Source organism: Vipera ursinii, assembly GCF_947247035.1.
Source record: "Vipera ursinii genome assembly, chromosome: 10".
NCBI lineage: Eukaryota > Metazoa > Chordata > Lepidosauria > Squamata > Viperidae > Vipera > Vipera ursinii.
Genome location: NC_139520.1, coordinates 18,722,250 through 18,732,219, shown reverse-complemented (window position 1 = coordinate 18,732,219; position 9,970 = coordinate 18,722,250). Strand labels below are relative to the sequence as shown.

Genomic DNA, 9,970 nt, shown 5'->3' with positions numbered 1-9,970 from the left:
ATAGCAAACTGTTTCTACATTGGTCACTAAAGAAGGGTAAAAGTGGGTCAGCCAAGTAGGGATCTCCCAACAGGCAATAGAGATTTAGGCCGAAGCAGATCCAATCAACAAAGAGACCATGGTTGAGTTCACACATCACACAAAACCAACATGGTATGAACAACGTTATGACTTGGCATATAATGGAGACCCAGCCATGATGCGTGGCCAACCTCAGTTTATGACTCAGCATTTTAGCAAAGGCAGACAAAGGTGGCTTCTTACAAAGGGGAGAAACCAATTGCTGTGGAGTCATTTGCAGCTTGTAGCTTTCCTTAATGGTTTCACTGACCATGATTGCCGAAAACAGACCCTGAGGAGATACAACTATAAAAAAGTGTTATGCAACTCTTCAAAGATACCACAGTCAAAAGCAAAGAGATATCCCAAAACTGCCCCTCAAATTCAGTAACCAGCTTTGCTAAACCCAGACTTCCAGCTTTGCTAAAATTTGGAATATATCTCTTGGACAATTTGCCCATACCTGGTTTACTTAATAAAAGTTCAATGTGGTTTAGCAGCATATAAATAAACAGTTTCTCCATGCAGTTTTCTCTAAAGTAGACAAACTATGTTACTTTCCTTTCATAACTGACCAAGAGATCCATTAAGCTAGGGGGCAGCTGGTGACCATCTGCAGTTACTGATCCACCCAAAGGTGGGACACTCCATCTTCTGTTGCATGGTACGTACTGAACTCTTCGGAGAGAAATGCATATTCTGATCAGAAGCAGAAAATGTTTCACAAAAAGAAAAGCTGGTTTTAGACAAAGATGTTCTATCTGGAACTATCTGGTTCTATAAAATTTTGGGTTGTGTGGTGTTTTTTTTCTGAGAAGAAGCAATTGTTTGATAGGTTTCCTCCAATCTCAGAACATTCTCACGATTCCTAGCATACAGCCTTCTGTAACCTTCCCACCCAAGTGGAAGAGTGATGGCGAAGTTTGTGGTCCCTTGCCAAGCGTGGTTCTTCCCACATCTGCTATTTCATCCTTTTTTTTTCTTTTCTTTTTTAATTTTGGTGCATCAAACCTTGTAACCTAAGGTACAACCTTCTACCGCTGATCTGTGGGTTAGCTCTTTTTTTTCTTCAATCCAGGGCACTTTTCAAGATAGTAACTAGAACTTCTCCAATCTCTGATATATAAACAAGTCTGAATTCTTCTGATGAGTAATTTGGTATCATGTAACTGCTCGGAAGTTGGAGAGTTGTTAGATTCCCAGGCAAATGTAACGTCCTGGGCATTCACGCAGCGGCATTCTTCGTGTCAACTGGACAAGTTTTGACAAGTCTCCTAAGTCAGATTCATTTGGCATCCAGCCACTCTTGTGAGTAATGTATTGAACAGTAACTCGTGCGGGACCAAGAGGGAGCTCTTAACTCTACGCATAAACATTGTTGATTCTAAGAGTAAAAATTACCGCACCAAAGAACTGAAGATATATATATGTATGTGTATATGTATATGTATGTGTATATGTATGTTCATTAACTATACACAGACATATTTCTAGGGTATTAGATATCATATTTAACCATTTTAGATGGAGGGAAACTGGAGAAGCCTGTGGGGTCATAAAACCTTAAATTTGAAAAGAAGCATTGAGTTCCTCAAGTCCCACTCCCTGCTATATGTAGGAATCCAGATTAAGCCGTACCAGACAAATAGTTGTATAGCCTCCACTGAACCACATCTAGTGAAAGAGAGTCTACTGTCTCTCTAGGTAACTGATCCTTTTGCCCAAAAGTCGCTTGGTTCAAGAGGACCAACCCAATGTTTCCAGAAAGGCACAAGGAAGGGAAGACTTGAGCAACAGGTGGAAGATCACTAAAGAGAGATACTAGAACTAAGGAGAAATTTCCTGACAGTGAGAACAACTAATCTGTGGAACAGCTTGCCTCTGGAAGTGGTGGGTGTTTCATCACTGGAGGGTTGTTTTTTTTTTCTGCTTTTTTTACAAAAGGCTGGACAGCCATTTGACCAGAATGTTACAGGGCTTCTTGCATGAGCTGGATTAGAAGACCTCCAAGGTCTCTTTCAAGTCTGTTCTGTATTCTGTTCAAAAAATGAATGTTTTGATCATTTTGAACTGGGACACTAGATGGCAGTGATGTAAAAGAAATCAAGGACCCAGAAGCAAGACTTCCAGGAATTGTCAAGCTCTCCAAAGGGGGAGTTAGATCCATCACTTTTCTAAAATTGATTCTATAAGGTAAGTATCAATATCCCACTCTTGTCTTCTCTAGAAGCTCAGTTTTCCCACCAAGGATAAAAAAATACTGTACGTGTGTTGTTATTCTTCCAAGAAGTCCAAGAGGGAGGGATTGTGTGTGTGTGTGTGTGTGTGTGTGTGTGTGTGTGTAAGAGAGAGAGAAATGATTCTAGATTAGAATTAGATTAGAATTCCCTGACCCTCAACAACACAAAATATTTTATTTCCCCTGTCTTAACATTATATACTAGCAAATAGATGTTTTTGTGGCCTTTCTTTAAACTATTACATAAATTATCATAGGGTGTGTGAATAAAATATAAGTCATAAAACATTACTCTTGAATGTATAACTACGGTAATTAGTGGATCTTTTATAATGTATTCATCTATGCATTTGGTAAAAGTTTCTTGATTAAAAAATAATTTTAACAGTGTTGACTGCTGGTTGGATTTGAGTATGTTTATAATAAGAGGTTCCGGAGTCGCTCAGTTTAAAAGCATTCAGTTTATGCAAATAACTTGACAATTTAATTGTTATTTGCATATTAGGCAACTCTAAATCATGTTGCCTGTTTTAAAAATGAGAACTTCCCCCCCCTTTCAGCCTGTAAAAATACTCCCCAAAACTAAGTCCCCTTCCCACCACTAGCCACATGGAGTAAATTAAAAAAACGTAAATCAATTTTAATTTGAATGCATTACTTTCCCCTATTACAGTTGGAAAACAAATTACTTCTAATGTGCAATAATATGGTGTGGCTAGACTATGTCATTAAGAAGCTAAAATTTTCTTGTATGAAATAGATTTATGCTGCAGAGGAAAGGGAAAAAATATGATGACTTATTCATGAGTATTTTTTTAAAATAGAGCTTTCTCCAGATCTCTAACTTTATAAGTGTATTTTGGCTAGAAGGGTTTAAAATAGACCCTTGACTTAGGGCTGTTTGTTTAGCAACCATTTCAAGTTACGACTGTTGCAGAAGCAAAAAATCTAAAGCAACATTTTGATGACTGTAGTTGTGTTTAGCATGTATGCACGTTAATTGATTATGTGTCATCAAGTCATTTTTGGCAACTAGTGACCTTATAGATAGATTTTCTCCATGATGAATGCATAGAAAGAAAGAATGAATGAAAGAAAGAAAAAGAAAGAGCAAGGCAATTAGATTTACATACCACTTCACAATCCTTTACAGCCCCCTCTAAGTGGTTTTACCAAGTCAGCCTGTTGCCCCCAACAGTCTGGGTCCTCATTTTACTGACCTCAGAAAGATGGAAGGCTGAGTCAACCTTGAGCCAGTCAGGATCGAACTGCTGGCAGTGGAATGCACAGTTAGCCTGCAATACTGTATTCTAACCACTGCGCCACCACGGCTCTTATATTATCCATAAGGATAAGCGTGACGATCATTGATCCTCTAAGAGTTCAGATTCAGGACTGTATCGTAAGTCTTTTAAAATTTGCATTAGCCCATTATTTATAGTAAAAAGGTAAAGGTAAAGGGAAGTGGCAGAGAGAAAAAAAGGAAGAAAAAAGTCCCTTAGAATTTGTTGAATGGAGAACTATTACGTCTTGAAACGGGAAAGAAGCTCCTTCAGAGATGAATTATTCACTTCTGAGATGAATTATTCTGTTGGCAACAGGTGGCTGCCCATATGAATGCAGTGGAAACAAAGCTAATAATTCATTTTAGCAGATAAGGGACAAAAGGAATGTTACAGCTTGAGAATATGTGTAATATGGCACCTCAAAGCAATAACCATGTTTATCTCAAATATGCATATGGGTGACATCTGCTAGAGTGTTTGTTCTGCTGAAGAGATTTTATTTGATTTAAGGAACCTGCCTCTAAAGGTCAGATTTAATCGGAGCTTTATGGTTAACAGATTTCAGATGGTATCACCTAGGTGTGAAGTACGGCGTTTTGTTGACAAATATATTAAACAATTAGGGAAATTGCAGGAGTCCAGGGACAGGATGTATTTTTCTGGAACCGGTTAGAATTTCTTCCATCTGCAGGTTGGACTGGGAAAAATTTTTTTCCTACTGCAGCCGCAGTAAGGCAGGTTCCAAAATAGTAACCTTCCCCCCCAAAAAAAAACCCAAGCAGAGTTATTAGATTCCTTAATAATTAATGCATAATGTATGACATGCAATACATTCCACCCAGTGTCCAAAATATTATCTTGCATTATAAGCATTTCAGATGTTGACAGAAGATGGAAACTATGGCTAGTTTCCCACATCACGTCAAACTCAGCCACGATTCATTTTAGTCCTGGCATTTATATATTATTTATAAATTTAAAGGCCACCCAAACTCTACAAGTTTTGTCTGTGTATTGTAAAAGCAAACATTCTGAGGCAGGAAATGCACACTTCCTTAAGCTCTGAAGCAGTCTTAAGCCGGCCTATAAAGGAACACTTCAAAATGGCCCCATCACAACACCCAGGAAATGAAACGAAAGAAAAAAAAATCTTCTCATGTTCCTATTCATTGACCTAATGATTGGTTATTTTGAATTATACCATGCCTAAAATGCAGAGGCCTAGAAATCCACTAGATGGCAGCCCAGAGTAGACAACATTCTAACTCTTTGCTGCCATCTAGTGACCATCTGGAGCTATGCAAGCTCTCTAGGGTAAAAATGTCAAATGGTTAGAAAGTGTTAATGTATCGTAACTAGGCAAATGTTCTCAGAACTAATTTCTTTTTGAAACAGCTCCGTGGACATATCCCCTCTGTACCGGTTATAATATTGATTAGATAAATTAGTATCCCCTGCTGTTAAAAAGATTAGTGTCAACATATATCTGGTTTATTTAAACACAATGGCTGTGAGTCTCTGTTTTGATTTTTTTTTTAATTTGATGAAATGAAGAATAGTGCATGAATTGATTGGAATCGCAGGAAGCTGGATGCCTGACAGCACTGGGAATAAATCAGGATGTAGCTTATTAAATAATTTAATAAATGGTCTCCCCCTCCCTCCCCATTCCATTCTACTCCAAGACTTGGGCAATTAGGGCCACCCGAAAAATTATTTAAAGATATCTGAAAGGGTCAAAACCCATTTAGTTATAGTTCACTACATTCACACCCACACCCACAACCTTAGGTCACCCTGTAATTAAATAACCAAAACCACACTTTTCTCATGAGTCTTTCTTGAAAATTCTCTTTCCTTTTTCGTCCAAATGCCCCAAATAAATTCTGCTCCATCAAACTGAGTCAGAAGCAGAGCAAGGGAAGACAAGCATAGCTCTTGAACCCAACACAACTTCCTTCTTCATGAGTTTTAGTTTAGCTTTTGAGGCGTATTTTCCTGCCCTTCTTTTCTAGGTTTCCTTCCTAATGGAACCACTCAAAGTTGTCATCTCTGTAGAAATACAGCAGGAGAAGAAAAAAATTCAGCATGGAATTACGGAGAAGATAATACTATCCAATTATTGGGCCTTTAAGGATCCAGGATCACAATGCCAAAAACCAATTTCATCTAAATAGTGGGCTGACTGGAATCCATCGACATATCCTCTGGAAACCGTTACGGCCTGAACTAGCGAACGCCAAACCAATTTTTATGTTCATTTATGATCCCCTCATTAGAATGCTATTAACATATCATTATGATTGGAGGCTGCAATGACCTCTTGGTTTTAATTCAGCTCTTTGGGATGTGTTATTCTCAAACAAGTGCAAGGCATTTTTCTCTCTCTCCTGGTAGCGCCACACTTTCCCCGGAGATAGAGACGAACCATCTGAATGTACTTCTGATATCCATTTGAATAACCATCAATCTCTCTTATTGGTTCGACTTCATAGCTGGAATGAGTTCTGTCTTTTTTGTTGTTGTTAAAGCTGGATTCTCTCATTCTGGCTGAGAGACAGCTTAGGCCAGCCACCTCCTTCCTTAAATCACCTCCCCAGCCAATTTATCATTTCATTCTCCATGAAGACAAAGCAATGCCTCATTTAATGAGATTCTTATTGATAATATGAATACCGTCACGAATCCAAATCAGAAAGCTGTTTTGTTGTTGTTGTTGTTGTCAATTTGACCAATAGATTGGACAGGTCAGATGACCTGGAATTGAATCGGTTCTTAACACAGAGAGAAGCCGGTGTTGGCTCAAATTTGCAAGTTGCTTGCTCCCTGTGTCCGTTCATGATTCATCTGTGTATTCAAGGAATTCCGGATTTCATAATTGTTCACCACATGGCGAAGTTCCTGTAGCAAATGACTGGGTGTGTATGTGTGTGTTTGGAGATGGAGTGATGGAATATCGAAAGCTGAGCTCCGTATTTATTAAATTAAAGATATGGGTTTTTTAGCCGGTAAATGGACAAAGCTAACATCATGTTTGTAAATTGAATATGTGAGTTTTAGCTGATCAATGGATTAAGGAGGAGGAAAAAATCTCATTTTGAAACAAGAAGCATGTTCTATTTTTAGAAGCCAATTCATCAGTACGGTAATTGCTTCAGGAGAAGCATTCTCCCTCCCATTTTCAGCAAGGAGCATGCCTCTTTTTAGATGGCACTTCAAGTTGCAATTTTTAATTTATTTTTTTTGAAAGCATTCATATTGAATGAATACTTTTAATTTATGGTATTAAAAAAACTCATCACTGTAACATGTTCTTTATGAATAATCAAATTAATCATCCATTAAGGGTTTCCTGCTTGAGCGGGGCGTTGGACTAGAAGATCTCCAAGCTCCCTTCCAACTTTGTTATTCTGTTATTAATGTTATTTATTAATAATTACTATGTAAATTCTATTTTATGAATAATTATTAATAAATAAGTAAAAAAAGCATTAAGAGAGATCTACCGGGAACGAGGGAGAAGCAGCCATTTAGAAAGTGAAATTAAAATAGAGTTTCTCTGGCTTTTACCAACTTCTGGGCCAGCCTACTAAGCGATGGAAGCAGCACGACTTTTGCAAGAAATCTCTATTCTGTTTAGGCATTCTTTTTAGACTGGCTCCCTCTCCAGAATAAACTGAGCAATGCACACGCGCACACAAACACACATACACACAAACACACAGAGAGTGGGGGGGAGAGAGGGGGGTCAGCTGACGGATTTATTAGCAATCAAAATGCTTTTCATCACCAATTCATCTAACGAATGAATGAGCTAACCGTTCAAGTCAAAAACAGAATTCCAAAGCCGCCACTATTCGAAACATTGTGCAATTTAATTATTTTCTTTTCACTGTGTCTTTTTACACAGCTGGCTTTTGAAAAGTAGCATATGTATTGGATAAACAAATAAGTACCCACTTTTTTTTAAAAAAACAACAACTAACAAAACTAAAATCACATCAATTTAGTGTAACTCACAAGAAAGGGTTTCTCCCGTTTTAGGAACTTCCATTCATTTATTCCCACAGTTGCTTCAGGCAGAGAAAATGGTGGTGGCATGTATGCATTGCAATGTCTTTCTTTGGAAGAAACGAGGGAGACCGCTGGAAGACTTTGCTGCCTAAAAAGATTTGAAGTATACCCATGTACTTGGTGTATCAGGCACTGAAGACTCTGTCTAAGGCCTTTAATTCACCTCTAAGTCGCAAATAAATTGCATTTGGTTTTTTTAAAAAGCTTTTTTATCTGAGCTCCACCTTGTTGGGGAACAGATTCAGTGCAACAAAGTAATTTCCTGTCCTTTAATCTGTGCTTGTGACTTAGCGTTTTAACGTGGCGGGAGAGGCTGCTAAAATTAAAATCTATCAGCGTTCAAATTTACGCACAAAACACACACCGTAACGGTTTCCCTTCTGCAGGTAGGCCCTGCGCATCTTGAAGCTGTCAGCATATTTTTTGGCCGTTAAAATAAATCATGTCACATTAAAAAAAAAAGCAGAAATCATAATGCAAGCCTAGATCAAATCAGACAATGACTTTAAAAAAAGGGGTGTGTGCTTAAAACAATCAGACAACAACCGTAAGTTGAAAACCAGGCTGGGTTTTTGAAATGAGACTGGGGTGTATTTGACTGTTTTTTCACTGTTTTCCAAATCAGTACAAATGACTGTATGGGACATAGGTTTTCTTGATCTTCAGCTGCCATGACAACAGCACACAGAGAAATGGATTTCCATAACAATTGTGGACAATGTTTAGCATCACAGTGATTCTCTGTGTATCCGTGCCTGCATGCGAGTGTGCGCCACAAAGCTGGCAGAAGAAAATGGCATCGTTTTCTATAGCTTGAAAGGTGCCTTTGTTGAAATAATTGGAGAGAAAGATGTCTCCCCCCCCCAAATAATAATAGAAGCCCCTCAGCAACTTTCTTGCAAATTTTCTTTGCCGGTGAAAAATCAGTGAAGCGGTTTCTTGTTGACAGGGCAAGAACTCGGAATATGCAAAGTTGGTGTGTTTTTTTAAAATGCTGTTTTAGTGTACAGGCGTGCATCTATGTGAAGATTTAATAAGAATGGTTTTTATAAAATATCCTTGGCTTAATGCAAAGATGAAACAGTAATATCAGCTTTATTACTTTCAACAGAGATTTGAACCACCAGGAAGAGTTCAGATCTGATCTTAAGCTTTCTAGCGTCAACTGGTATCAACTAACTTGACGAGTAGACAGTCTAGAACTGGCCAGGTAGGCTTACAGGATTCCCGAGCTTTCAATGTAGTGCTAAGGATTCTGGGAATTGTAACTGTAATCCAAACCAATCATCCAGATTGTAGAAGAGCTTGGAGATAAATTAGCAAAGGCATGCAGGTACTATTCAGTAAACAACCACCCAGTCCTTGGAGAGAAGAAGGGATTAGTATAAAAGGGGCCGAGGGATACTCTGCCAGGCTTTCCAAATTCTGCTATTATATCCTATGTGAGTTAGTTCCTGCTTCCTGGCTTGGATAGTTTGAGGAGCTGACATAGAGTTATTGACTGGTCTGCTCTTGGCTTCTGCTGTTTTTAAATGCTTTGGAAATACTTTGGAGAGGATACTTCTAATGGTAGGTTTTTTGGGGGTGCTCTGTGAAGAATTATTAAATGGTTTCTAGAGCAGAGGTCCCCAACCTTTTGGGCACCAGGTAGAGAAGTTTTTCTGTGGACCAGAGAGTGCGTGGTTTTGTGTGCTGCCTGCATCCCAAGGATGGGGCTTTGTTTGTGCGGACCGGTTGCTGGCGTGCCGCGGCCCAGTACTGGTCCACAGAGCAGGGGTTGGGGACCTCTGTTGGAGAGCATTTCTGCACAAAAAACTCCCTTCCTTCTTTCTCCCCCTTCTCTTTCTCCCTTCTTGCTCTTTCTCCCTCCCTCCCTCCCTCCCTCCCTCCCTTCCTTCCTGCCTTCCCTCCCTAATATTTCTAATGTAAGGTAGACACCTAAAACATCTTCTGTGAAAATAAGAGCTGAGAATGGATTGCTGAGAGAGGGAGTAATATTTTCCAGAAAGCTGTGTTTTGGATACCTTTTCTGGAACAGAATGAAAAGCAACTGGGTGTACCATTACTCTTCAGAACTGAAGAAACAGCAGAAAGTTAAAATAGTATTCCCTGAGGACTCGTCAGCAGTAATGGAAGGACCTGAACTTTTAGCATTCTTGGCTGGCCTGTATTTAGGCTGTCAATATTCAGAGACAGAAATTGCAGGCAACAGATCGTATGCGAGAAGGATGCTAGCAACATGAGATTAATCCTGAATTGAAGGTATTTAACTCTGGCCAAAAACTGGTCAGACATCAAGAGGAAACTTTTC

At 38.9% G+C, this 9,970-nt stretch overlaps 1 long non-coding RNA gene across 1 annotated transcript in view; it reads left to right on the top strand.

The window, feature by feature from the left end:
- The first annotated feature begins 1,778 nt into the window (after positions 1-1,778).
- Positions 1,779-9,970, top strand: part of LOC310645297 — a 13,881-nt gene continuing 5,689 nt past the window's right edge. The window contains exon 1 of the long non-coding RNA XR_014493467.1: positions 1,779-2,253. This is a non-coding gene — a long non-coding RNA (uncharacterized lncRNA). The remainder of the gene's footprint in view (positions 2,254-9,970) is intronic.